This window comes from Mus pahari, chromosome 14 (genome assembly GCF_900095145.1).
Source record: "Mus pahari chromosome 14, PAHARI_EIJ_v1.1, whole genome shotgun sequence".
Classification (NCBI taxonomy): domain Eukaryota; kingdom Metazoa; phylum Chordata; class Mammalia; order Rodentia; family Muridae; genus Mus; species Mus pahari.
In genome coordinates this window covers 20,892,380-20,916,889 of record NC_034603.1, presented here as the reverse complement: position 1 = coordinate 20,916,889, position 24,510 = coordinate 20,892,380, and the positions used below count along the sequence as shown (strand labels likewise).

Here is a 24,510-nt window from a genome sequence, read left to right as displayed (position 1 = left end):
CCAGGTAGACTGGCAGGGTGATCTGAGGAAGACCTGATGGTCCAGCTCAATCCAGAACTGTCTGCTGGCAGACTTCTCTTTTTCCTCAGGTGAGATCCATCAGTCCTCTTTTCTTTTTCTTTGTGTGTCTATACACATGGATGTGGGTGAGCTCACCTGTACACATGGAAGTGGAGGCCAGAGATCAACATGGAGTTTCCTCCCCAGGCACTCTCCATCTTATGGTTTTCAGTCAGGTGCTCTTTCACTGAGCCTAGACCCTGCTGCTTCTTGCTAGGATGGCTTACCAGTGATTCCTCCTGTGTCTCTATCCCCAAACCCTTTTCCTACGCAACACTGGGATTACAGATCTATACCCATTACACTAGCTATTACAACTATGTTGAGGACCCACACGCAGGCCCTTAGACTTTCATAGCAAACACTTTGCCCACTGAGCTGAATCTCTTGTCTGAGATCAGTTTATGTTTCCATTAAAGTCTCCAACTAATGGGGAAATACCCATTCACACAAAGATTAATCTGCTTTACTCAAAATTTACTGATTTTAATATTTAATACACAGAATAACACTTGACTTACATTATAATCATGGCTTACAATAATGACTTTCATTATAATAATGTTGTGACCATGGCATGGCCATGGTTTTGGGTTTTGATTTTTAAGACAGGTTCTGTCTATATGGCCCAGTAAGGCATTGAACTCTTGAGTCTCCTGACTCAGCCTCCCAGATGCTGGACTGTAGGCATGCAATTTGGAAAGAACTTCTAAGTATATACATAAATTCAAATATTATACTGGGAAAACTAAAAACTTTTGTTAAACAACAGAAAGAAAACAACCCTTCTGTAATATTCCATGTGCCACAACTAGAAGAGCAATTAAAAGTTGAAAAATATTTGCAAAATGGGTGCTGAGAAGCTAAGTCTTTAATAAAAAAATGTTATCTTACAAATCAATAGTGAAAAAGAGGGAATACATCAATAGAAAAAAAGACAAGGAACCAGGCTAGCTACTGAAAAATCAATACAGGTCCCAATAAACAGATGAAAACATGGTCATCACCATCAATAATCAAAGAAAGGCAAATTGAAACAATGAAATACCATTTCAATATTATTGAATTAGTAGTGATTTTTTAGAAACGCCAATACCTAGATTTTGTGGTGGGGAGGAGACATTAGCTCTCATTTCTGGTGGGGATGTGGGCTGAAATAACCTTTCAAAATAGCAATTTGACACTAAGCTTTTAAAGATCTAAAGTTCTGGATATGTTCTCTAAATGTTAACAGCATGGTGATCATGTTAAAGAAAAACTTAGGAACACATAGACAAAGAAGTAAGAACTATATAAAACACTAAGTGCTTGCTTTTGTTTTTATTTTTTTTTTTTCTTAACTTGGGTGTAAAAGAAAAGCCTGGAATTGTTCAGAGATGTGTAGATGATGATGCCTGTTGATATTTGGATAGTAATTCTCAAACAGTTTCGTGTGCTTTTTTGTATTTGCTGAATTGATGACTATTACGGTTAGTGCTGTCAACTTAACAGAACCTACGATCACCTGGCAGACCAGCTTGTAGGTATGCCTTTGGGGCATTAACTTAATTGCCTTAACTGATGTAGGAAAACCTGCCCACTGTGGGTGGTATCCTGGCTGGGGTCCTGGACGGTGTACACGGAGTGTCTTCCTCTGCCTCTTGATTGTATATGTGATGTGGACAGTTGTTTCAAGCTCCTGCTACTGTGACTTCTACATCATGAAGGGCTCTGTCTTTGAGCTATGAGCCCTTCTCCCTCAAGTTGCTCTTGTCAGAGTATTTTATTCCAGTCACAGGGAAAGGAACTATGACCTTTCCCAAAGCCAGGTTACAAAGCATACTATTGTCTGACCCAGAGCAAAGAACAACATTAACAATAATCTTTGTATGGCATGCTTCTTTGAGTCATATAATTCAGTGAGGCTGGATTATTCTATTTCAAAGTACCGATGCCTAGAAGGAAGGGAACATTTGTAGAACCAAGCCTGGAATTGTAGGCTCACGTGTTAGGTGGGACAAATGTCCCCTGAGCAAAGACAGGGCTTTCCTCCCGCTTCTGGGCCCTAAGCGTCAATCGCTGATCCCTAACACTGAGCGCTGCCCACAGAGCTTCCCAAATGCTGCAATTTGTTCTGATTGGTGTTAAGGCCTACAGCCCATTTCCTCACCAGGGCTTTTGCCTTGTAAGCCAGAATATACCCACTGTTTCTGAGACACAGGAGCTGGCCACTAGCCTCTGCCCATATAGATAGCTCTTTTCCAAATATTCTAGACAACAGAGCCCACCCTCTGCTCCTACCCTGGCACCTGACACCTGGCAAGGGGCTGAACTAGCCTCAGGAAGCAGGCGCTGGGCGAGGGCCTGTATGAGTGGGGTGCTTCTCCTGGTCTGCTACCCCAATCTAGCAATACAGAGGGGAACCCCAAGGGTTGCATTCTATTTCCACTGGCAGAGCTGCTTCACGCCTTTCAGAGAAGGGTAATAGCAGTAATAACAGTGCCTGGGCCCCGCTGACACTTTCCATACAAGAACTAACTATGCTTTTCCAACCAGACATTATCCCCCCTTTCCCAGCGAGATGTCTTTCATAGAAAATTTTGTTGTTTAACAAGAATCATTTCAGCCTTAAGAGGAGTGAGAATTCAAAACAAGCCATCCCCAAGATCTCCTTATCAGAGAACAGGAACATGGAGCCTTCAACCCTGTCAGCCACACGCACTTCATTTGAGGTCTAATTATAATATTTAGGCAGGATAGGTAGGTGTTAGCTCTAATGAGGGTATAGAGGGAACCGGGAGTCAATTTTACACATGCACACACATATATTCTCTCTCTCTCTCTCTCTCTCTCTCTCTCTCTCTCTCTCTCTCTCACACACACACACACACACACACACACACACACATGAAATTACTTGGTATACACAAAACGTTAATGTAGCCCTAGGCTCAGTGTTGAGAAATATGAACACAGAACTGTGGGAGGCAGAAGCATGAGCTTCTACTTCTATCGCTAGGATTCCCCATTCCCCATTTTTTGCTGGTCTTCTTCCTTTCCTCTCCCTGCCTGCCTTCTTTTTCTTTTGGCACCAGGGTTGTATTTCCTATAAAAGAATGCAAGATTTGGGGAGAAGAGTGTGTGAAGATGGACAGGTCCAGTGTCAGAAACGAAGAAGGGTACACATCGGAGAGGGGCCATCCCTGCTTGTCCTGCAACTCAGGAAACAGCCTGAGCTCAGCCCGCCCTTCCTCAGAGCACCAGTGTGAGCATGTGCAGAGTGCTGTGAGGAGAACTAAAGAGGGGGAACTCCGGGGTTGTGAGAGGCCCTGAGCAGATCCAAGCACCTCATAATGCCTATGTGCCCAAAGGCATGGGGCTGTAATGGGAAATACATGCAACTTTATCTGCAAGTGAAAATAAAACTGTCCCTCCCCCTCCCCCCCAAGACAGCTAAGAGCTGGATAACCATAGCAACATTCCTCTGGGGGCTTAGGCAGTGACTGGTTCAACTAATCAATAATTGACACATTGATAGATTCGTTATTGAACAGAGCAGTGGAGCGGTGGTGGAAACTGTGGCGGGTGGGGCCTGTAGGGAGGAAGCGGATCACAGAGAACCTGAAAGCTTTATCTTGCCCTTGGTCTCTTCTCTCTGTATTTCTACTGCCAGGCTGCAGCCTCCACACTCCTGCCTACTGTGACATTCTGCCCTATTGTAAGCCCAAACCAGTGGATCTGGGTGACCTTGGGGTGAAACCTAAGACACTTGGAACTGTACTCTGAGAGGCTCCATCCAGCGGCTGACCAAAACAGAGACCCACAACCAAACAGACAGAGCTTGGGAAGGCTTACAGAAGAGCTGGAGGAAGGACTGAGGAACCCAGAGGGCACAGAGACTCCACAAGAAGACCAACAGAGTCAACTAACCTGGACCCTTGGGAGATCCCAGAGACTGGACCACCAACCAAAGAGCATACAAGGACTGGACATAGGCCTTCCCACACATATGTAGCAGATGTGCAGCTTGGTCTTCATGTGGGTCCCCCCAACAACTGGAGCAGGGGTTAACTGACTCTGTTGCCTGCCGGTGAATCTTATTCCCCTAACCGGGCTGCCTAGTCTGGCCTCAGTGGGAGGGAATGCACCTAGTCCTGCAGTGACTTGAAGTGCCAGGGGAGGTTGGTACCCAGGGGGCGGACCTACCCTTTCTCAGAGGTGAAGGGGAGGGATAGGAGGAGGGGCTGTGTGAGGGGGCACTGGGAGGAGAAGGAGGCTGCAATCAGGATATAAAGTGAATAAATAAATAAATAAATAAATGGGAAAAAGAAACTTGGAGTCACAGTAAATCTTTCACCATAAAGTCTGTTTCCTCTTATATTTTGTCACAATGACAAAAAGTAACTGAGACACCCTGGGAAAGCGGTTCTCTGGGAAGAGACAAAAAGCATGTTTTTCTGCATTGCGCCTCTGCTCAGAGTGTGGTACTCAGCTTCTGCATTGGTCAGGGGCAGGGCAGGGTGGGAATATCTCAGGAAATGAACTTTCATTTTTTTTCTTTTTATGAAGACTCACCTATACTGTGTATGTATTTGTGCCTGTGTCCTGTATGCACAGCTTTTTTCCATTTTGGAAAACATAGAACCAATCGGGTGCTGAGGACCAAAGGTGAAGGGGATGAGTTCTGAGGGGAGGAGATGATGCATCTGCCCTCTGGAAGAGATAATGTAGAGGTGAAAGGTTGTTCGGGCAAGGAGGGTCAGGACATACTGCCTCAGGTACTCTCTGAAGAGACACTGCCCAGGGCAGGCCTGGGCTCCAAATCCCTGCACTGACAGCTGACCCTTTCTAGCTGAGTGTGATGGTTTATATATGCTCAGCCCAGGGAGTGGCACTTTTAGGATGTGTGGCCTTGTTGGAGTAGGTGTGTCACTGTGGGTGTGGGCTTTAAGAACTTCATCCTAACTGCCTGAAGCCAGCATTCTGCTAGCAGCCCTTAGATGAAGTTGTAGAACTCTCAGCCCCTCCTGAGAGGAACTTCATGCCTGCCTGGATGCTGCCGTGTTCTTGTCTTGATAATGGACTGAACCTCTGAAGCTGTAAGCCAGCCCCAATTAAATGTTGTCCTTTATAAAACTTGCATTGGTCACGGTATCTCTTCACAGCAGTAAGACCCTAACTAAGACACTGAGGGAGTGTAGATCTATTTTCTTGCTATCTAAAACCCACTACTCTTCACTAGGGTGGGTGTTTCCTGATGGTTTCAATGAAATTACCCTTGATCTGCCCCATCAGTGAAGCTGAGTGGTGCTCACCCCTACCCTTGAGGACAGCCTTCCCTTCTCTGTTTAGTTAGGTGTTCAAGGCCAAGTCCCAAGCTGATGCAGCTGAGAAAAACTCATGAATTGGGTTGAAGCATGTGGGTGTGATCATCCCTTGCTTTCACCGGTCATTTCTGCATCCAGTGCTGTGATCACACAGAGCCAGGGGCCACTGTACTTCCCAAGCAGAAGTCAATTCCTCAATTACTGAGAAGAGCCGGGTGGTCCTCAGCTGTGGAGAATCTCAACTGATGGGAAGCACAGGCCTCAAAAAGGCAGGAACTTGGTAAAGTGTGATACACACCTTCTGTGTACATGCCTGGCCTCTAGCTGGGTTTCAGAAGTAGATGTTGAGAAATGCTAAGAGAGTGGACATTCAGTGTTCTCACACAAGTGTGTTGACTATGGGAGGCTCTAGCTAGACATCGCTCCAATACTCGTGTGCCTTCAGGCATCATGTTATACATGAGAAACACATGCAATTTTATCTGTCAATGGAGAAAAATAAATGAGCTCGAATTTGATAAAGACATCTTTGTGGAGTCACTGAATTGAATGATATAGTAGAAACAATTGTGTCTCTTTGATAAATCTGCTACGTTTTAAAAGAAAAATGAGTCTCTAGAAACATTATTTCCTTTCCCATTTATTGCCCATTATCCTATAAGACTCTTTCTAAATTAACTCCCAGAGAGGGACCCTGTTAACTCTCTATTTGCCTATGAGTGTCTTAGTGAGGGCTTTTAGTCAGCTCTCTTTTGTAGTGAGGCTCTATGAGCAGGTGAGGTCCCTCTGACATTCTGACCATGTCCGTTGTGATCTCCTGCCTCCAGGTAGGTGGACTTAGTGTTAGATCAAGAGGAGAGAGGCTCAGACAGGTGGAAGTCATGGAGGCATGAGAGGGAGAGGAGACTTTCCTCCTGGAGTCTGACAGAAGCCTCTCACCAGCTGAGAAGAACTCCAACCCAGCGAACACCTGCTGCCAAGGCAAAGCTAAGGTTTCTTTCTTTTTTTTTTTTTTTTTTGTTTGTTTTGTTTTTGTTAAAGCTCAGGTTTCTTTCACAGATACATATTATGTGGTAAAATAGCAACCCAGGCTTAAGGCCTGACTGTGTGTGATCAGTGGGCCTTGGATGGAGCCTCATTCCTTTCCAAAGACATTGCCTCATTATCAAACAAAACTCAACTATGTTTGTAGCAATGCTATCCTATGACCCTAAAATGCCCACGGGCTAGAGTTGGTTTTATCAAATACTGCCTGTCAGGTGCCTCTCCCCCAACTACTCAGTGGTAAAATAGTAGCTTTAAACCCCACCCAAATGCCACATAGGGCCATTATACAAAACAATGATCTGAGGCTTTCTCTTGAGAAGCCTGAGTCACACTTAGGTGTGTCTTGTTTGTTTCTGAGCACCTCCTTTCCTCCCAATCCTTGTGATTGAGCCTTTACTAATAACATCTCTGTGCTAATAACATCTGTGCTTTCTAAACTAGGTAGTCCCAAAATTCTTTTCACTCTCTAAGCTACAAAGCCTGGTTTGGCCCAGGTCAAGTTCTAGACCTTCGGGGGAATTTGACAGACTGCCAACAGTGTCAAGGAGGAACTGTGCATCCTCTCCCTGTACTGTAGGATGCTAAGAGTGCTGGGAGGTGCAGCCACAATAGCAGACTCATTTGTATTCATCCTTCTACTTGCCTACCCACTCAGTTTTCTGTAAGCCAAGGCTGGTTTTGAACTCTGAACTTCTAATCTCCCAGCCTCCATCTCTCAAGTGCTGGGATTCTAAGTGTGAACTAATCGAGGCCTGTTTCTGTAGTGCTGGGATTAAACGCAGGGCCTCTTGCGTGCTAGGCAACTACTTTACAAACTGAGCTGCACTCCCAGTCTCCCCAGCTCAGGCAGAGTTCTTCTAATGTTGAAGATGTAGCAACTCTGGGGACACTTTGCAAAACAGAGTAGACAATTCCTGGGGTCTCTAGAGTTCACCCCAAGGACACAGAGCTGTAAGGGAAATTATCCATGTGGGGCAGAAATTCCACCTGGGAAGACAGAGTCTGGAATCTCCTTGCATGTTAACCTTTCAAGGCAAGGAGCTACCAGGACAAGACCACAGCATGCAGTTCCTTTGCTGGCCAATTCAGTCTGAGTCATGCTAAAAATCTAAATGATGGTTTATTTGCACCCTCTACTACTGGCTCCTTTGCTGGGCTGGAGCCTGAGATTCCTACTAAAAATGGTCAGCATTCTTCCTTTAATCCCCTAAAAGAGAGTAAATTAACTATTTGCCAGAATCTCATAGGCCCTGGGATTTAAAACAATAACACACACACACACACACACACACACACACACACACACACACGACTCTTATCACCTTTTCTCAGAGCATCGTTTTCATCCCCTTCATCCAGCCTTGTTTATTTCTGGACCTCTTCCAGATTTCTCATATCCTGCCTAAACTCTGGAGGCTGGGGCATGATATAATGCTGACGCAGATGTCTCTCTGATGTGACTTGCAGACTAAACAATTTCAGAAGCATCTTTCCCTGGTTGCCACATTGAAATTAAGCTAATTGATTATCTAATTGACACATTCTTAACATGTGCCTGCCCCGGTGGCCCTTTGGAGCCAAGAGGCTTCAATGGGGGCATCCAGAATCCATTCCAAAGGCCACTTTCACCATTAAGAGAGCACACACAGCACATTGAGCCCATGATCCCAAACTCAAAGTTTCTATCTTCATTAACGCTTGGAGCACTTATTGGCAACTGTTATTTTTGCTACCATAATCGGTCAGTGTGATGAGAGGTAACACGGTCAACTTGACAGACTCTAGAGCCACGTAGGCGACAAGCCTCTGCCTGCATCTGTCATAGATTATCTGGATAAAGTTAGTTGAGGTTGGAGACTCACCCAGGACCCTACTCATTAGGCTTGGGGTCCCAGATTAGACATAACTGAGAATGTCCAAGAGAGCACTACTTTCTGCTTCTCTATTTCCTGATTGTGGTTGAGATGTGACCAGCCACTTCAAGCTCCTGTTGCCATGCCTTCACCACCAGGATGGGAAGTACCTGCACATTGCAGACCAAAAAAACACTTAATCCCTTTAGGTTGTTTCTGGCAGGTATTTTGTTGCAGCAACAAGAAAAAACAAAAACAAAAAACAAAAAAAACCAAAACACAATCGGGTATGACTGACATGCCCTAGGGTCAACTGTGTTTTTCCCAAGCTCCAGTGTTGAAAGGCTAGCATCCAATATGACTGCATTTGTAATCTGACTTTCCATGAGGCAAGTAAGATTTAATGGTGACATAAAGTCAGTGCCCCAGTAACAAGAGGCACTAAAACCTCTTTGTGTCTACAATGGAAAGGCTGCATGCATTAAAGCAATGAAGGAGTATTGTGGACCTAAAAAAGAAAGCCTCAGCAGAAACCAATCCTTTGGCTCTATGATCTCATACATGTAGCACCCAAAATCTGAAAAAATGCTTTCCTGTTGTTTAATCTACCCAGCCCATGGAATTTTGTTGTAGCAGCCTGTAGGCTAATATAGGATACACAGGAGACATCTTTAGGGCTCTACATCCATGACTGGATCTGTGTGGGTGGAGAATGATGGGAAGGCCAGGAGGATCAACTGAGTCACAGATGCCAGAGGTTGGGTAGTGAGTAACAATATTAAACTTTTCACTTGCAGGCAGACCCAGGTCTAAACTCTCACTCAGTGTTACTTTAACCTGAGCTTTCATTTTCCTGCATGTAAAGTAAGGGTAACAGGACCAGCTATATGGAATTGGTGTGGTGAGTGACTAAATAAACCACAAACAGAGCCTCATACACACTGTGTGCTCGGTAAGTGGCAAATGACCCCTTCACCTGAGATCAGCATCCCAGCCCCTGGGATTCAGCACTCACCAAGTCAGATGTACATTTCTTGATGCTCAGTGGAGCGAGTAGCAAATATTTCTAGTTCAGATAATAAGATTTGCTGTGAGGTGCTGGCTAGAGGAAGCGGGAGCCCTGTGAGATGGGATTCTCGGAGGTCATCTCTCTGGGGAGTTGCCATCTGCATGAACACCAGACACTGATAGAGCAGCGGCCATGGCAGGCTTGAGCGCAGACCATCTAAGACTAATCAAAGGTCCAAGGTAGGGTGAGTTTGTTGTACCTGAAGGGTAGTAAGACAGAGGGCCAGTACCTGTGGAGCATGGAGATCTGGGGGCAGAGAGGGGCAGCAGGGGGTAGACTGTGGATTTTGTCCTAAATGCGATTGGAGGCTATCTAGGGTTAAAGAAGAAATTCCCTATTGTCCTCTGGAGTCTCCAAAGTCTGAAGATAAAGGCTTCGCAGTGGCTGAAAGGTGAAGGAACACTGTGTCACACTCTGTCTGTGCAATAGAAAGAGATCAGAGTGGGATCCGCCCCATGGAGCTGAAGGGATGACTAACTCAGAGATCAGCAGCAACAGGAGTACCCTGGACCTTACACCCACCCACATCTCTTTGACACCTAATCATCACACAGAGAACCCTCCAGAAACATCTCGCAAGGCCAGTTATATGCTTCAGCAGCGGGTCAGATAAAGAGTGCTGGAAATAGGAAGGTCACATTGAAGACACAAGCTCCCCAAGTCTCCATGCACATCTACCTGACTCATCTTGTGGAGGGAATAGCCCACCTGAGCCCCCAAACCTGAACCCATTGGCGAATTTACCTTTCCAGACTGAGCTTGACCTCCTCTTGAGCTGGACTCAGTCATCTTGAAACTGCTTGGAACCACTACATCGTGCTAATCTGCCTATGAGTGATTTCGTTAAGGAGTCTTTGAGAAGAGGCACAACCACTAACTCCATGGATCAAAAAGGCCTCTGAAACTTTGCCTTGTCACTCTGCTCCACGGACTCTTTTGAACCCACGGATGCTCTGGCCTTTTCACTGTTCCAGCAAGACAGGCCCAGGGTGGTTATGTTGGCTTGATGTCTGAAGGACTTTCATAAATTATGCATCCGTTTGGTTAAAAATGCAAATGATGCTTGTTGGTTATTCCCGTCTCTGTGTGCGTTAGCTCATTACAGACATTGTATCCTACACAGAGCTGGCTGAGAGCAGATCCTGATGTTCGGTCCTCCAGGAGGGCTGGGCTCTCCTCTGCACTGCCCTTGTGCATGTCAGGCTGGTGGGGCAGAGCAGAGCTCCACTCCATGGCAGCTCCCCCCCTCCTTCAGTGTGAGAGATGAACTGCTTAGGGGAGAACCAGTGCAAGCTCAATTAGTGGCCATTGACAATGTCCTGCTCAGTGAGACTTCTCAGCTATGGGTCTATGGCTTTCCCACTTGCTGAGGGTACAGGGCTTTTCTTATTCATCTTCAGCCTCTGGGTCTCCATTCTCCTGAGTCTGGCAAATAATAATAGGTAAGCATTGTGGTCTCAACAATGAGTCCATCCTCACTAACAAGGGGCTGTGTCTCAGCTGCATAATAGCCAGCTAAAGAGCACCTGTTGGAGTTAACCTCTTCAGGGGATGGCAAAAATAGTGTGGAGAACTCCAGAGGTCACAGGACCCACGCATAAGCCCTTGTCATTCGGTGGGTGAAGTCCAGCCTTGGTATGACCAGGGCCAGAGGCCGTACAGCCATCAGTAGAGCACCAGGAGAATCTGAAAAGTCACGTTGTCTCTTGGAATCCCAGTTTGCCTACCTCCCCCATCCGAAGAGACAGTCAGAATTGCCCACTTTTTTAAAAAAATTATTTTATTAGATATTTTCTTCATTTACATTTCAAATGCTATTCCAAATGTCCCCTATACCTTCCCCCTGCCCCTGCTCCCCTACCCACTCACTCCTACTTCTGGGCCCTGGCGTTCCCCTCTATGGGGCATATAAAGTTTGCAAGACCAAGGGGCCTCTCTTCCCAATGATGGCTGACTAGGCCATCTTCTGCCACACATGCAGCAAGAGACACGAGCTCTGGGGGTACTGGTTAGTTCATATTGTTGTTGCACCTACAGGGTTGCAGATCCCAATTCCCCACTTTTTAAAATCATTTATATCTAGTTTTATTTTATGCGTGCATGTGTGTGAGACCACAAGCCGATGTCAGGATGCTTTCATCTGCTCTCCACCTAGTTTCTTGAGACAGAGTCTCCAAATGAACCTGGGGTTTGTGGATTTGGATGGATAGACTGAGAAGCCAGGGGCGTCTGGCGAAGGCAACTGTCTCCACTCCTCGTGGTACAGGGGCTGGAGACATGCCAGCATGCCCAGCTTTCCTGTGGGTGCTGGAGATGAGAACTCAGATCCTCAGGCTTGCGCAGCAGGTACTTCACTGACATAGACTTGTGAGTTAAGTGCCTATTCCAGGCTCTGTACCATGCCGGGAACTAGGGACTGAGAAAAACGTCACGTTTCACACCGGTACTTCAGTCGGTATCTACTGAGCACCAATTATGAGCCAGCCACAGAGAAGATTCTGAAGAAGAAGAAAAAAAAATCGCATTTTTTACAAAACAAAATAAAAAAAAAACAAAAAACAAAACAAAACTGTTTTTGAATCCTGGCAATGATCTGCTAAGTAAAGTGCAACGTGGAAGCCCAGTGTGGTGGTGTATGTTTATAATCCCAGAACTTGGAAAAATAAGGCAAGAAGACCGAAGAGGATTGGAAGTCAGCCTGGGCTACGCAGCGAGCGGGAGGCCAGCTTGGACTTCACAGTAAGAACCTGTTTTAAAAAGGATCAAATGCATACATGAATGAGTGTTGCTGGTTTAATAAATAAATACTGCTGATTTAGATAAGGTTTGAGCATGTCTCCAAAGGCTTTCTGCACTGCCATTTAATCTCCCTTGTGAGACACGAGAGAATCTTGATTCAGGTAAAAGATGCAGCGTCTGGTACACTGGGAAGGGGCTGAGATATCGTCAGAGTGTAGCCCTCATGAGTGAATCCTGGCGGCTCTATAAGCGGACAGACTGGTTTCTTACTATCTCTTTCACGGTCTTTGGACTTTGCAAAAGATCACAGCGAAACGTAGCACCTCAACAGTTGGCTGGAACTGCAGGAGGCCCTCTTGATATGCTCACCTCTCATGCCCCCCACCCCCGATCTCAACACTACTGCCTTGTGGATTAGGTTTCTAGTATAGGAACTTTAGAGGGAACGCATCGAAACACACAGTCAGAAAGCAGGAAAGGCTGGGAGGGGCTGGGCGAGAGATGCATCCCTAGGAAGGTTGGGTCAACCTTGAAGTTGGGGCTGAAACTACTGCAGCTTTCCCCACGGTTCCTGCCAGCCACTGAGGTCTGTGAGAATTGCCTCACTACATAGACTTCGAGTTTCTTGGCCAACCCGGATGTGCGAGGGGTGCGGGCCAGCGGGCCAGCGGAGCTTTGCTTTGCTGAGCTCAGATGGGTGAGGAGCCCATGGTTTCCTTTTGTTTCTGGAGTGCTCTGGACTACATCAAGCTGGGCTGGGCAGAGATGACTCCTGACTGAGCCTCCGCGCCCAGAGCAGCTCATCCGTGTGCGCTGTCCTTTCCAGAAGACCACTAATGCACCGATCTGCAGTCCCCACATGTCCTTGCTGCCACCCACTCTGTTTCTGTGCTGCTGGAAAATGAAAGGCTTCGGGGATGGATGAAAAATCATCCTTTATTTTGATTCTGTGTTTGAACATCTTCCACTTCTCTGCAAATTGAGGGTATATTTTGGTACTTTGGCTAATGCCTGGTGTATGGAACCAGAGAATCAAAAATTAGTCATGGTTCCAGGAAGATCAACGCAGCTAGATGTCTCAGAGTCGGGTCACTGTCACCTGAAATGACTTATGAGCAAAAGGTTTCATACCCCCCAAAGCAGGTGGGGCCAGCCAGGGCCAGTTCTAACATGTTTTAGCTTGTTACCCCCACTTCTCTCTTCTTCTCTCACTCTGTATCTCTATCTCTCTTGCATGCACATGCATTTGTGTGCATGCATATGTGCACACACAATCACATATATGTATGTGCGCGTACACACACACACACACACACACACACACAGAGAGAGAGAGAGAGAGAGAGAGAGAGAGAGAGAGAGAGTGAGTTAGTTAGTTAGTTTATTGTATTCCTGACTGAGGTTTTGAGCATTCTTGACGGACAATTCTGTTACACACCCAGGACTAGATTTGAAGACACAGAGACGTGATCCCGTAAGACCGTAACCTCCAAGTACGCAGTTAGCAGCCAGCCTCTTAGCCCTGCAGCCTGGGTCAGGCTTGGGCCATGCCTCCCACTCCTAAGAAGCACTAAATCCACCTATGAGTCTATGAAGACACGTATCTCATGAGCTCAGCTCCTCCTAAATAAATGGTGTGTGCTGAGGATGAGGGTGACCTTTGTCAATTAGATTTAGTTTAAGCACAGAGCACAGCCTTCCCTGGCATCCGCCTATCAGCACAGCCTTTCCGGGTATCCACCTATCATTCTCAGGGGCTTGGTTAATGATGTACATGGTGGAACAGATGGAACTGGCTGTAGATGAGATGCTTCAGCAAGAGCTTTAAATACATATCAGCATGGCTCCAGAAGACAGCCATCTTTCCCATGGGAAGGTAGGCTCTTCCATGACTCTTTACAGTAGCCTCCAAACCTTTGTGCTGTCTACCAATCACTCTGGCCCTTGGCTTTCTCCAACCAGGATTTGGCCACACCAAGTTTCAGTCTCTCAAACTCTTACTCCCCCTGGAACTTCATAGGCTGCTAAGTCTCCTTTACCAGGGAAAATTCCTTCTGTTCTTGAGAAAGTGGTCATGATCCCCTGGTCTAAATCCAGTGTGCAGCCATTCATACTGTACAGTCATTCTACGTCATACCTGCTCCCCTCCCCGACTCCCTGGTAGAGCTTATCAGGCTTGTCATGGCACCTCTGTGTCTCTGGCACCCAGGAAGGTCGAAGAACTTCTCCTATATGAAGACTGGTTGAGCTGAACTGACTCAGTCAGGAAACACTAAAGGGGTGATGCCTACGTGCCAGCAGGTCCCCACCTGACTCTCCTGAGCCAAAGCTAGTGCACCCAGACAATGACCAACACCCCTGCCCAACCTGCACAGTTCTTTCTGGCTCAAGTGGTTTGGCACCTCTTATAGCACATAGCTTCCCTGATGATCCTTTGTCAGTACGGACGGCAGGGAACATCACCTGGGATTATATGAAGGAGCGAATGGAGACATCTAGGAAGGTCTGGTCTTCCTCAGACACATTACAGATACCACGTAGGATTACTTGCCACTCTATGTAGCCATGTCATCATGCCCTGGCCAACAGCCGTCATGGTAATGCTGAATGCTATCTCTAAGTGCAGCTGTGGTAGCATCAGTCAGTCACACCTCCATGCCCCACCACCGGGACAAGGATGTTGATTCCCAGTGTGAATCTGAAAGCCAGAATCAACTTGGTCCCCAGTGTCTGTGCAGAAGGCAGCTACCTCTGTGACCTGAACACCTGCCCGGCATTTGTCCTAGAGCAGGAAATAAAGTTGTACTGTGCTAAGCCACTGAAATTATGAAGCCTATTTGTCACTGTAACCCAGCATTCCCTACAAATACCCCAAGGCAGAGGGAGATAAATGACTTGCCCTAAATATTAACAACAGAAGCCAGCAGTGGAATCCATGTTTTAATTAACAGTCCCTGCATGGCTCTGTGAGGAACGAGCGTTCCATAAGGCACTGTACTCGGGTCCCTCTGCCTTCCTCTCCGGACATGAACTCACCTGGCTAGCACCCACCCACCTTGGCCCACATACGTGCTCAGCACATCATCATGCACACTCCTATCCAATGTGCCAAGCTTTTGTCTTCACACATCTATAAACACTGGTTCATTCACTCTTCTACCTTTGTGAGATATGTACCACCACTGTCACCATTTCACAGATGGGAAAGCTAGGGCCAGCTGCTTCTCCTGTGCCAAGTTAAGTGGCTAGAAAGCGCATAACCTAGGCAAAGAAAGCCTGGTTCCAAGCACACTTGTCAACACAAGGGTTTAGCAGATGGTGACTTTTTAAAAGTTTTAAAATTTTTAAATGAAAATTTAAACAAGTTTTAAACAAAAGTTTTTGTTTAAAAAAGTAAAAACTTTAACCTTTTGTTTTTGGGACATAGTCTCAAAGTGTAGCCTGGTTGGCATGCAACTTGCTATGTAGACCAGGCTGGCCTTGAACTTACAGAGATTCAGCTGCCTTTCTGCCTCTGCCTCTGCCTCTGCCTCTGCCTCTGCCTCTGCCTCTGCCTCTGCCTCTGCCTCTGCCTCTGCCTCNTCTGCCTCTGCCTCTGCCTCTGCCTCTGCCTCTGCCTCTGCCTCTGCCTCTGCCTCTGCCTCTGCCTCTGCCTCTGCCTCCCAAGTGCTAGGATTAAGCATATAAGTCACAAGATACACAGCTCATTTTACTTTTTAAATTATGTGCACATGTGTGCTTCTGTCTTTAAGGATGTGCACATGAGTGCAGGTGCCCCGGAGGTCAGAAGAGGGTGTTGGATCCCCTGGAGCTGGAGTTACAGGAAGTTGTGAGCCACCTGACATGGGTACAGGGAGACAAGGGAGTCATCTGTAAGACTGGTACACACTCTTAACTGTTTAGCCATCTTTCCAACACCAAATGGCGATATCCTTGTCTCTAAGGACTCACTTCCCAAGGCTTAGTGGTCAGACCTCTGTTGGATTTTGTTTTTAATAACACTCTTCACCTGCAAGAATATATATTTCTATAAAAACAGAGAAGAAAGACAAGTATTTGTAAAATAAGAAAAAAAAAATCTATGTGGTTGGAACTGTGGCCTGAGCCCCTATCCAGCCAAAACCTCTCTACAAAGATTCCAGCTTTGGAAAGCCATTTCTTCTCCTAGGGCAGCTAGTGCTGGCTCTCAGAGTGTGACACCCAGTCGCCTTGTTGGCACATTCTATCCTGTGATTCTCCCAATGCGGCTAAAACTGCTGTATCCCACAGATTCCGTTTTTCTATTGGCAGCAAATGATTTTAAGAATCCTTTACCAGCCCCTAAGAGGACTGGAGACACCCTAGAGTGCTGTAAAACCCTGACTGAGCTTCTAAGGAAACCAGTTCAGGGAAAATGCTGCATGTTAGCATCTCAGACGCTTTGGAGGAAGGGTGTGTGATGGGGGAGTAGGCAGGGCAGGGCCTTTCACAGGACTGTGAGAGCGGCAGGGACACTTCTGCTCACACTTGATTTCAAAGGGACAGTAAGTTCAAGACATTATGCATGCAAGGCTCCAGGCTCCGGCCAAGCATCTGTATGCTTCATTCGACATACATGGCCAACATTCATGGTGCACGTTTCCAGGGTCATGTGTGATGCTAAGTCATGAGATACATAGTCACATGCTGGGCACAAGCTTCAGAATCATGAAGAGCAAAGTAATGAAATAGCCTCAGGTAAGCGAAGCATAGGGCACCTGCCGGCCAGAGAAGCATACAATCAGAGTTGTTCTCAGCCCAGGGTCTGGATCGCTCCTGTGCCCAGGGGTCTAGCTTCACTTCTGCGGCTGTGACAGCATACTCTGACGAGAAACAGCTTACGGGAGAAAGGATTTATTTCAGCTCACAGTTCTGGGTCTCAGTCCATCACAGCAGGGAGGTATCATTAAGCCGAGACTTCAAAGAGCTAACATTGTTGTTGCATCCACAGTCAAGCAACAGAGAAAAGGATGAGCACATGCCTGGGGTCTGGATAGCTTTCTCTACCCTTACATAGTCCAGGGCCACAAACCAGGGAATGGCCCTGTCCCCTTTCAGACTATGTCTTCCCATATCAGTAAAGGCAACCACAATCCCTGAGACCTGCCAACCTGACCTGGCCAATCTCTCATCGATTCTTTCTTCTCAGGATTGTACACTGGGTCAGTTTGACAATTAAACTACCCAAGATGCACAGGATTACCAAGGTTTCTGAGAGCTCTGTCCCCTCCAATGGAGCCAGGTGACTTTCAGACCTGAGGTTGGTGATTCCACTCAGAGCACAGTAACCCCCAAACCTTCCACAAAGCCACCAAAGCTCAAAGTACCCACATACTGGGGAGCCCAGCAACTTCTTGCCAGCAGCTAGACCAAGGTTTATACCCAGTGCAGAGGTCCACAGGCTGGAGGTAATAGTCAGATGGGCACAGGTCATACACTGGACTCTGTACATTTTGTCCATTAACACTAATACAACCTGGCATAGAGTCCTGCCCCATTATTTTTTGTTTTTGTTTGTTTGTTTGGTTGGTTGGTTGACTGGCTTGTTTTGCTCATTTCTCCCAAGAGAACTAATGTGAAAAGCAATGGGGTCCAAGCACCGGGCTGACGCCTGCACACCACGAGCCACAATGAGCCTCTCTTCACACTAGCTCAATACCTTTCCACCAAGCTCTTCCTAGCCTGGGATGGGCAGATGGCTCAGTCAGTAAACTGTGATTGCTGTGTAAACCTGAGCATCCAGAGCACCCACATTGAGAGCTGGGCACAGTGGTACATAACTGTAATCCCAGAACTCGGGGAGAGAAGCAGATTCTAGGAGCTTCTTGGCTAACCGGCCTGGCTGGAGCAGAGAGTAATTGAGGAAGATACAAGACATTGACCTCGGGCCTCCATATGGACACTCACACAAACACACGTACACAAATAAAATGCACGCACATTTACACACATACCACATAAACAAATCTAAATAACCTTTTCATATTCTCTTCAATTGACCATCACTAGGAACCTTTTCCAGAAATGATGCTACCACTTCCTTCCCAGTACTATGAGTGAGAAGCACCAGCAAGCAGGACCAGGCTGCTGGTCCTGGACTTCCAGCCACGACTTCTCTGGCCATATCCATCAATGACTCAGGAAGCCTCAGGAAATTGACCTCCGTTGCTGCTCATCCACTCGGAAGCAACAGGGTTCAAGCTGTGCATCGCACAGCATCCACCCATCCCAACAGAAGCCTCTCCCCAGACACCTCCCACCAAACAACAGAAAAGTCCAAGCACTCCACCCCCAAGACACCTCCCCGAAAGAACAGTGTTCTGAATAGACCTCTCAGCTTGGGGGGTGTCAAGGGATGGAGGGAGACTTGCACCCTTTATTGGCCTAGGTTCTGAGCTACAGTCTGACAGGGTTAGGGAGGAAACATGATCTTTTTCTCGGCTGCCTATTAGGACTGAGTTTTTACCAGCACAGGGTGAGGAATGGCAGCAGACACCCAAACCTTCAGTTCCTTGCTCACAGCCATGTTCTGATGAGCCATAGGAAAAGGACAGAGCGAGCTCATTCCTGACATCTATCACCACAGTATGCAGCATTTTATTAATTAATACATTAACTAATGAATAGTTGGTGGACACTTACCGTGCCTACCATGAGACATGAGAAGGACATGCGAGGGAAAAGCAAGCATACTCCAGGATAGGGAGGTGACAGAGCTCAGAATGCAGCTCTCTAATGGGTAGAATGCTGCCCACAGGTATCATGACCAATGCCTGAGAGCTCTTTGTGTGGTTCCTTATGAAGAAAAAGGACTCGACAGCATGATTATGAAGGACCTAGAGCTAGAGAGATGGCCACCAAGGTCCTCCTCAAGGGAGGCAGGAGCATCAGAGTCAGAGGAGGGGACACTGAGACAGGCGGACATCAGAGAGGCATGGAGTCACCAGCCAGAGGCAGACGGAGCTAGATAACCACCCTCTGCCTGCCCACTACCTCCCAAGCCTTGCTCCCCCAAGCCCTCTACACTGTGTGTGGTTACAAGTCAAAGCACTGTACACAACCCCAAGAACCCACAGTCAGCACACACCGCCCTCACATCACACACCTTGTACTGTGTGCCTTTCAAGTTCACAGCGTAGGGAATGGTGTTCAGGATACTTCCAGACCCAATTACGGGCAGACTGCCTCCTTTCTGGACATGGGCACAGGGCAAAGCCTCTGACTGGAGCTGGGCCAGGAGGCAGGTATCACTGCTGAGGCTAGCACTCTGAGGGTAAAGAGGTCTCATGGGAGACTCTGCTAGAGAAGGGGGCTCAGATGCTTCCCATGGCCAAGAGGCCTTACAAACAGGGCTTTGTCCTCCTCTATCTGTACAGCTTTCAGCTTCTCAGAAGACCTGGGTAAGGATGCACTCAGACAGTAGATAAGCTCAGAGCCTGCCTTGCCAATGTCCCTGCCTTTTTGGAAAGGCTCAGCACAGCAGGGCTGGCCAGCAGCTTCTTGGTATAGCAAGCCCCGTTGACTCAGGAGCCAAATTACCAGGGAAACGCCCCACGGGCCCCATCCCAGCTGACACTTCCAGGCCCTGGCTGCAGGTATGCATGCTCAGAACAGTGCCTTGTAAGCCAGGAGCTTATGCTGGGAACAGAACAGGCTTTACCATGAGCTCAGAACCACCAAAATAACCCCCATGTGACCCCGAGGCTCGACACCTTGGTTTTAGCACCATAAAACTTGATTTTGCAGTTTTAATTTCTAGATGTAAAACAACAAATGTGTGTTGTTTAACCCAGCCAGCTTGGGGCAGTTTGTTACCACGGCAACAGAGAAGGAGCATAAGTTCCCTACAACAGTTACCCCTGCCTCTTTAGCATGGCAGACACTCCTTGAAGCTGATGATTCTTCTCACTGCTCCATTGGCCCCAGAGTTGGGGGATTGTAGTTCAACCAGGCACTTTCCTAAAGCACGCCCAAGGTTTGATTCCCAGCATAAGTACAATAAATGCTTATTTAAATATTTATAAATAAATGAATAGCAAGGCGTGGTCCTAGACCCTGCCCTGGAGCAGATTTAGGCCTTCCATGAGGACAGGGGGCAATGGTTCAGCCTCATCCCAGGGGACCCTCCAATCCACCCACTGCCCTTTCTTGCCTCCTGACTTCTCAGCTAATTCCATATCTATGGCTCCTCAAACCTGGCTCTGCTGGTAGCAGTCAGTTAGCACGGGAAAGTAATAGCTGTATTTAAGTCCCCTGCCTACAGTCAATAAAGTAGAGCCTCTACAGTCAATAAAGTAGAGCCTCTACCAAGTAGAAATTTGCATATTAAGGTTAGGAATTCATCCATAGCTTGGGATGTAAATGATTTTTTTGCTGTTGTTTTTGAGATAGGGAATCCACACATGGTTCAGGCAGTCCAGTCTACTTCCTAAGTACTGGGATTACAAGGATGTGGCCCCCAACTCCAGATCTGCCTAGGAAATCCCTTTGCCATTTCCCAGTGAGTAGAGACCTCTCTGCTTGGTCCTCACTTGGGACAAGTCCAGGACATAAAATTAATCAAGCCTGAGACACTAAGGTGTGGTAATACGATTTTTTTTTTAATATTCTTGTCTTTTTGTTGTTGTTGTTGTTGTTTTGTTTTGTTTTCAAGACAGTGTGTGCTGGCTAGTTTTATGTCAACTTGACACAGGCTAGAGTAATCTGAAAGGAGGGAACCTCAATTGAGAAAATGCCTCCACAAGAATTGGCTGTAAGGAAATCTTTAATTAGTAATTGATGGGAAGGGGCCCAGCCCACTGTGGGTGATGTTGTCCCTGCTCTGGTGGTCCTCTGTTGTATAAGAAAGCAAGGGATCCAGCCAAGGGGATAAAACCTGTAAGCAGCATCCCTACACAGCCTCCGCGCCAGCCGGTCAGGCTCCTCTCCAGGTTCTTGCTCTGTTTGGGTTCCTGTCCTGACTCCCTCCAATGAAGGGCTACAATGTAGAAGCGTTAAGTCCTGTCCTTCCCTACTTTCTTTCGGACCTGGTGTTTCACCACAGCAATAGAATCCCTAACGGAGACATAGGATCTCTCTACACAGCCCTAGCTGCCCTGGGACTCACTATGTTCACCTGGATGGCCTTGAATTCAGAAATCTCCCTGCCTCTGTGTCTGCCTCCAAGTGCTGGGACTAACGGGGTGTGCCTCCAGGCCAAGCTTGGGGTTTGTCCATTCTGATGTGTTTCTCCATACACACCCAGGTTCTATCTATGCCTGTCAGTGGGGTCTCTGGTCACTCGATCCTCTATGTACCAGTAACTATTACTGTGCAACCATTAAACCCAGGACCTGCAAGGTCCAGACTCCCGAGAATAATGTGGTTGAAGGTACACAGCCCCCAGGTCAAAAATAAGATTCTTCACTCGATTATTTTCCAGAACAGCAATGGTAGTAAACCCTCAATTTACAACAACATCCGTTTCTTTTCCCTGGTGTCTCTCCCCACAACTGTCCTGAGCTTCTCACTTAGACTCAACATTTCTTCTCTCCAGACCCCCTTCATCCCTTTTATACAGTGCTTCTCAATGAGGAAGGGAGATGCCACAGACTCAGGGTGACTGCCTCAAACTCAGACACTGACAGCATTTGGACTTAGAATGGCATAATGATAGGCCAAGGGGGTCATCGGGGTGGGAACAGAGCCCTATGGGATTATCACATTGCCCTGACACCTTCTAATAAGAGGCACATGAGCTGAGAGCCCTCTCTGCCCCAGTATGAGGACACAGAGGCAGCTGCCATAGAGAGTCCTTGTCAGACCCACAGTGGCTGGGGCACAGCCAATAAAAGCCTGGTGATAAGTTCCTGGGGTTTAATCCTAGTCTGATAGTTTGTGGTGGGATAGAAATCATGTTATATTCTGGATGTTTCTTTTGGTGCGTTGAGTACACAGGATGCTGTATAATTATGTGTGCTACTGAATTACAGGCCACCTTGCATGTGGTCCCCATGCTACCACCCCCACACCGAGGAGCTTCTGTAAGCTACACTGAGTGATGAGAAAACATGTGGATAACTGAATGGAGGTCCTGGGGGTGGGGTGGGGCAGGTTCTCCTGCTCTCATCTGTAGCATCATGTTTTACCTTCTTCATATATGTAGCTCATGCTTACTGAGAGGAAACACCAGCAGATTCTCACATCTGTGAAGAAAGGGTTGTACAAATGGACGGTGCTTAAAGCCCCATGCTTTCTTGTGCATTACTTCAGGTCCCTCAAAGGCAAATCAGTTTCTCAATGTTTGCTCCATAGACGCCTGTATTTGCCTCCTGTGATTTTTGAGATGTAAGCCTATAGGCATGCTCTTCTTTATGACCCATCTCCCACATCCTCACAAGGTATTGAACACAACTTTTCACTCCATCATGCATGCTTGTACACTGGTTGTTTGGGGTAATGGATGTGGAATGATAGGTTTTCTCAGTTTTCTTTGAGAGGCATTTAAAATATTCCTTACAGTCAATGTGATGAGATTCTTCCTGATTTAAAATTAACCTCCAAATAGAAAAATAGGTATCTGGAAAATGTAGGCAGCAAATAAAATAGCAATAAAACCATTACTTGTGTGCTATTATTTAACCTTTACTTATCTATAAGAACATATTTTGATTATTTCATATTTCATTATTATGTTCTTGAGAATCAGTGTTATTTTTTATTGGTTATTTTATTTATTCACATTTCAGATGTTATTTCCCCTTCCCAGTTTCCCCTCCACAAACTCCCTACCATCCCCCTTCCCTTGCCTATATGAGGGTGCTCCCCCACCCACCCACCCACCCACTCCTGCCTCACCACCCTAGCATCCCCCCATGCTGGGGCATTGAGCCTACACAAGACCAAGGGCCTCACCTCCCATTGATGCCAGATAAGGCAATCCTCTGCTACATATGCAGCTGGAGCTACTGGTCCCTCCATGTGCACTCTTTGGTTGGTGGTTTAGTCTCTGGGAGTCCTGGGGGATCTGGTTAGTTAATGTTATTGTTCTTCCTATGGGGTTGCAATTGCCTTCAGCTCCTTTAGTCCTTCTCCTAACTCTTCCACTGGGGTCCCCGTGCTCAGTCTGATGGTTGGCTAAGATGGATCATCCACATCTGTATTGGTCAGGCTCCGGCAGAGCCTCTCAGGGGACAGCTACACCAGGCCTCTGTCAGCAAGCGTTTCAATGTTACTATACATACCTGAAATGCATTCATTTCTTACTCTTCTCTCTCTCTTTTTACATTTGTATGTATAGATGTGCATCTGTGTTCAGATGCATACATGCTGTAGCATGTATGGAGGTGAGAGGACAATTTGCAGGCATTTGTTTTCTTCTTCTATCTTGTGGGTTCTGGAGATTTAGTCAGATTGTTGCACTAGGCAGCAAGTGCTTTCAGCACGGAGCCATCTCTCACACCCAGTATCTATTCTCTAACATTAGCTATCTCTGTCTATCCAGCCAACCAACCTCTTTGTTGCTATTATAGAGCTTTGTGGTCAAATTGTGTAAACTGATTCTATTTAAAAACCTTAACAAAGTATGTCACTCAGTACTAACAATTATAAACAATCTTCTGGCTCTTCTGTGCAATCACATCCTTTGTGATTGACAGCTGTCACTCTTCCTTTCTGGCTTTTGTCTTGCTTTGCTATATGCTACTTGAGGCCTCCAGAGCAAGTTAAATAGAAGCCTGGAGAGCTGACTGTCATGTTTTGTTCCTCAATCTCAAGAGAAAGTTTTCAATAGTTCTCTATCAAAAAATAAGTATAATGCTCATATCCTAGCAGTCTGGAAGCTAAGGCAGGAGGATTGTAGGACGATCAGTGCCGTGTATGGAGCCTGTGATCCCCGGCACTTGAGGGGCAAGGAAGCAGGTAGGTCATGAGTACAGGATCTCTGTCTAATTTGGAGTGACTGTGAGACCAGCCAGGGCTACCTGTGACCCTGTCCTTTTCACATGCATACAAACAAATATACAACCAACAACAACAACAAAAAATACAATTCCGAGCTTAGAAAAATAGCAAGAATAAATAAGGACTGCGTCATCAGGGTCACCATTTTGCCCTATTTGCTCATTAACTGTTCTATGTGCACACACATATACACAACATGTATTGCTATGCAAGTGCTGAGTGAATAGTTGAGAGAAAATGCAAGACTGCATGTTTCTTTGGCCTCAAGCACACACTTCTTAGGGTCAAGATAGTCTCCGATGGTATAATCAGGCATGCCGGCACTGCTACCTGACTACCGTCCGATCCTCAGCCTATCTGAGCTTTGTCAACTGCCCCAGTCATGTCCTTAGAGCTATTTTCTCTCCTAGTCCAAGAACACAGAGTGCATTTAGTTGTTATGTCTCTTTAGTTCCCTTTCATGTGGAACAGCTTCTTG

At 46.7% G+C, this 24,510-nt stretch overlaps 1 protein-coding gene across 1 annotated transcript in view; it reads right to left on the bottom strand.

Moving 5' to 3' along the window:
- Fstl4 (follistatin like 4) overlaps positions 1 to 24,510 on the bottom strand; it is a 424,479-nt gene that overhangs the window by 319,800 nt on the left and 80,169 nt on the right. The window lies entirely within an intron of this gene.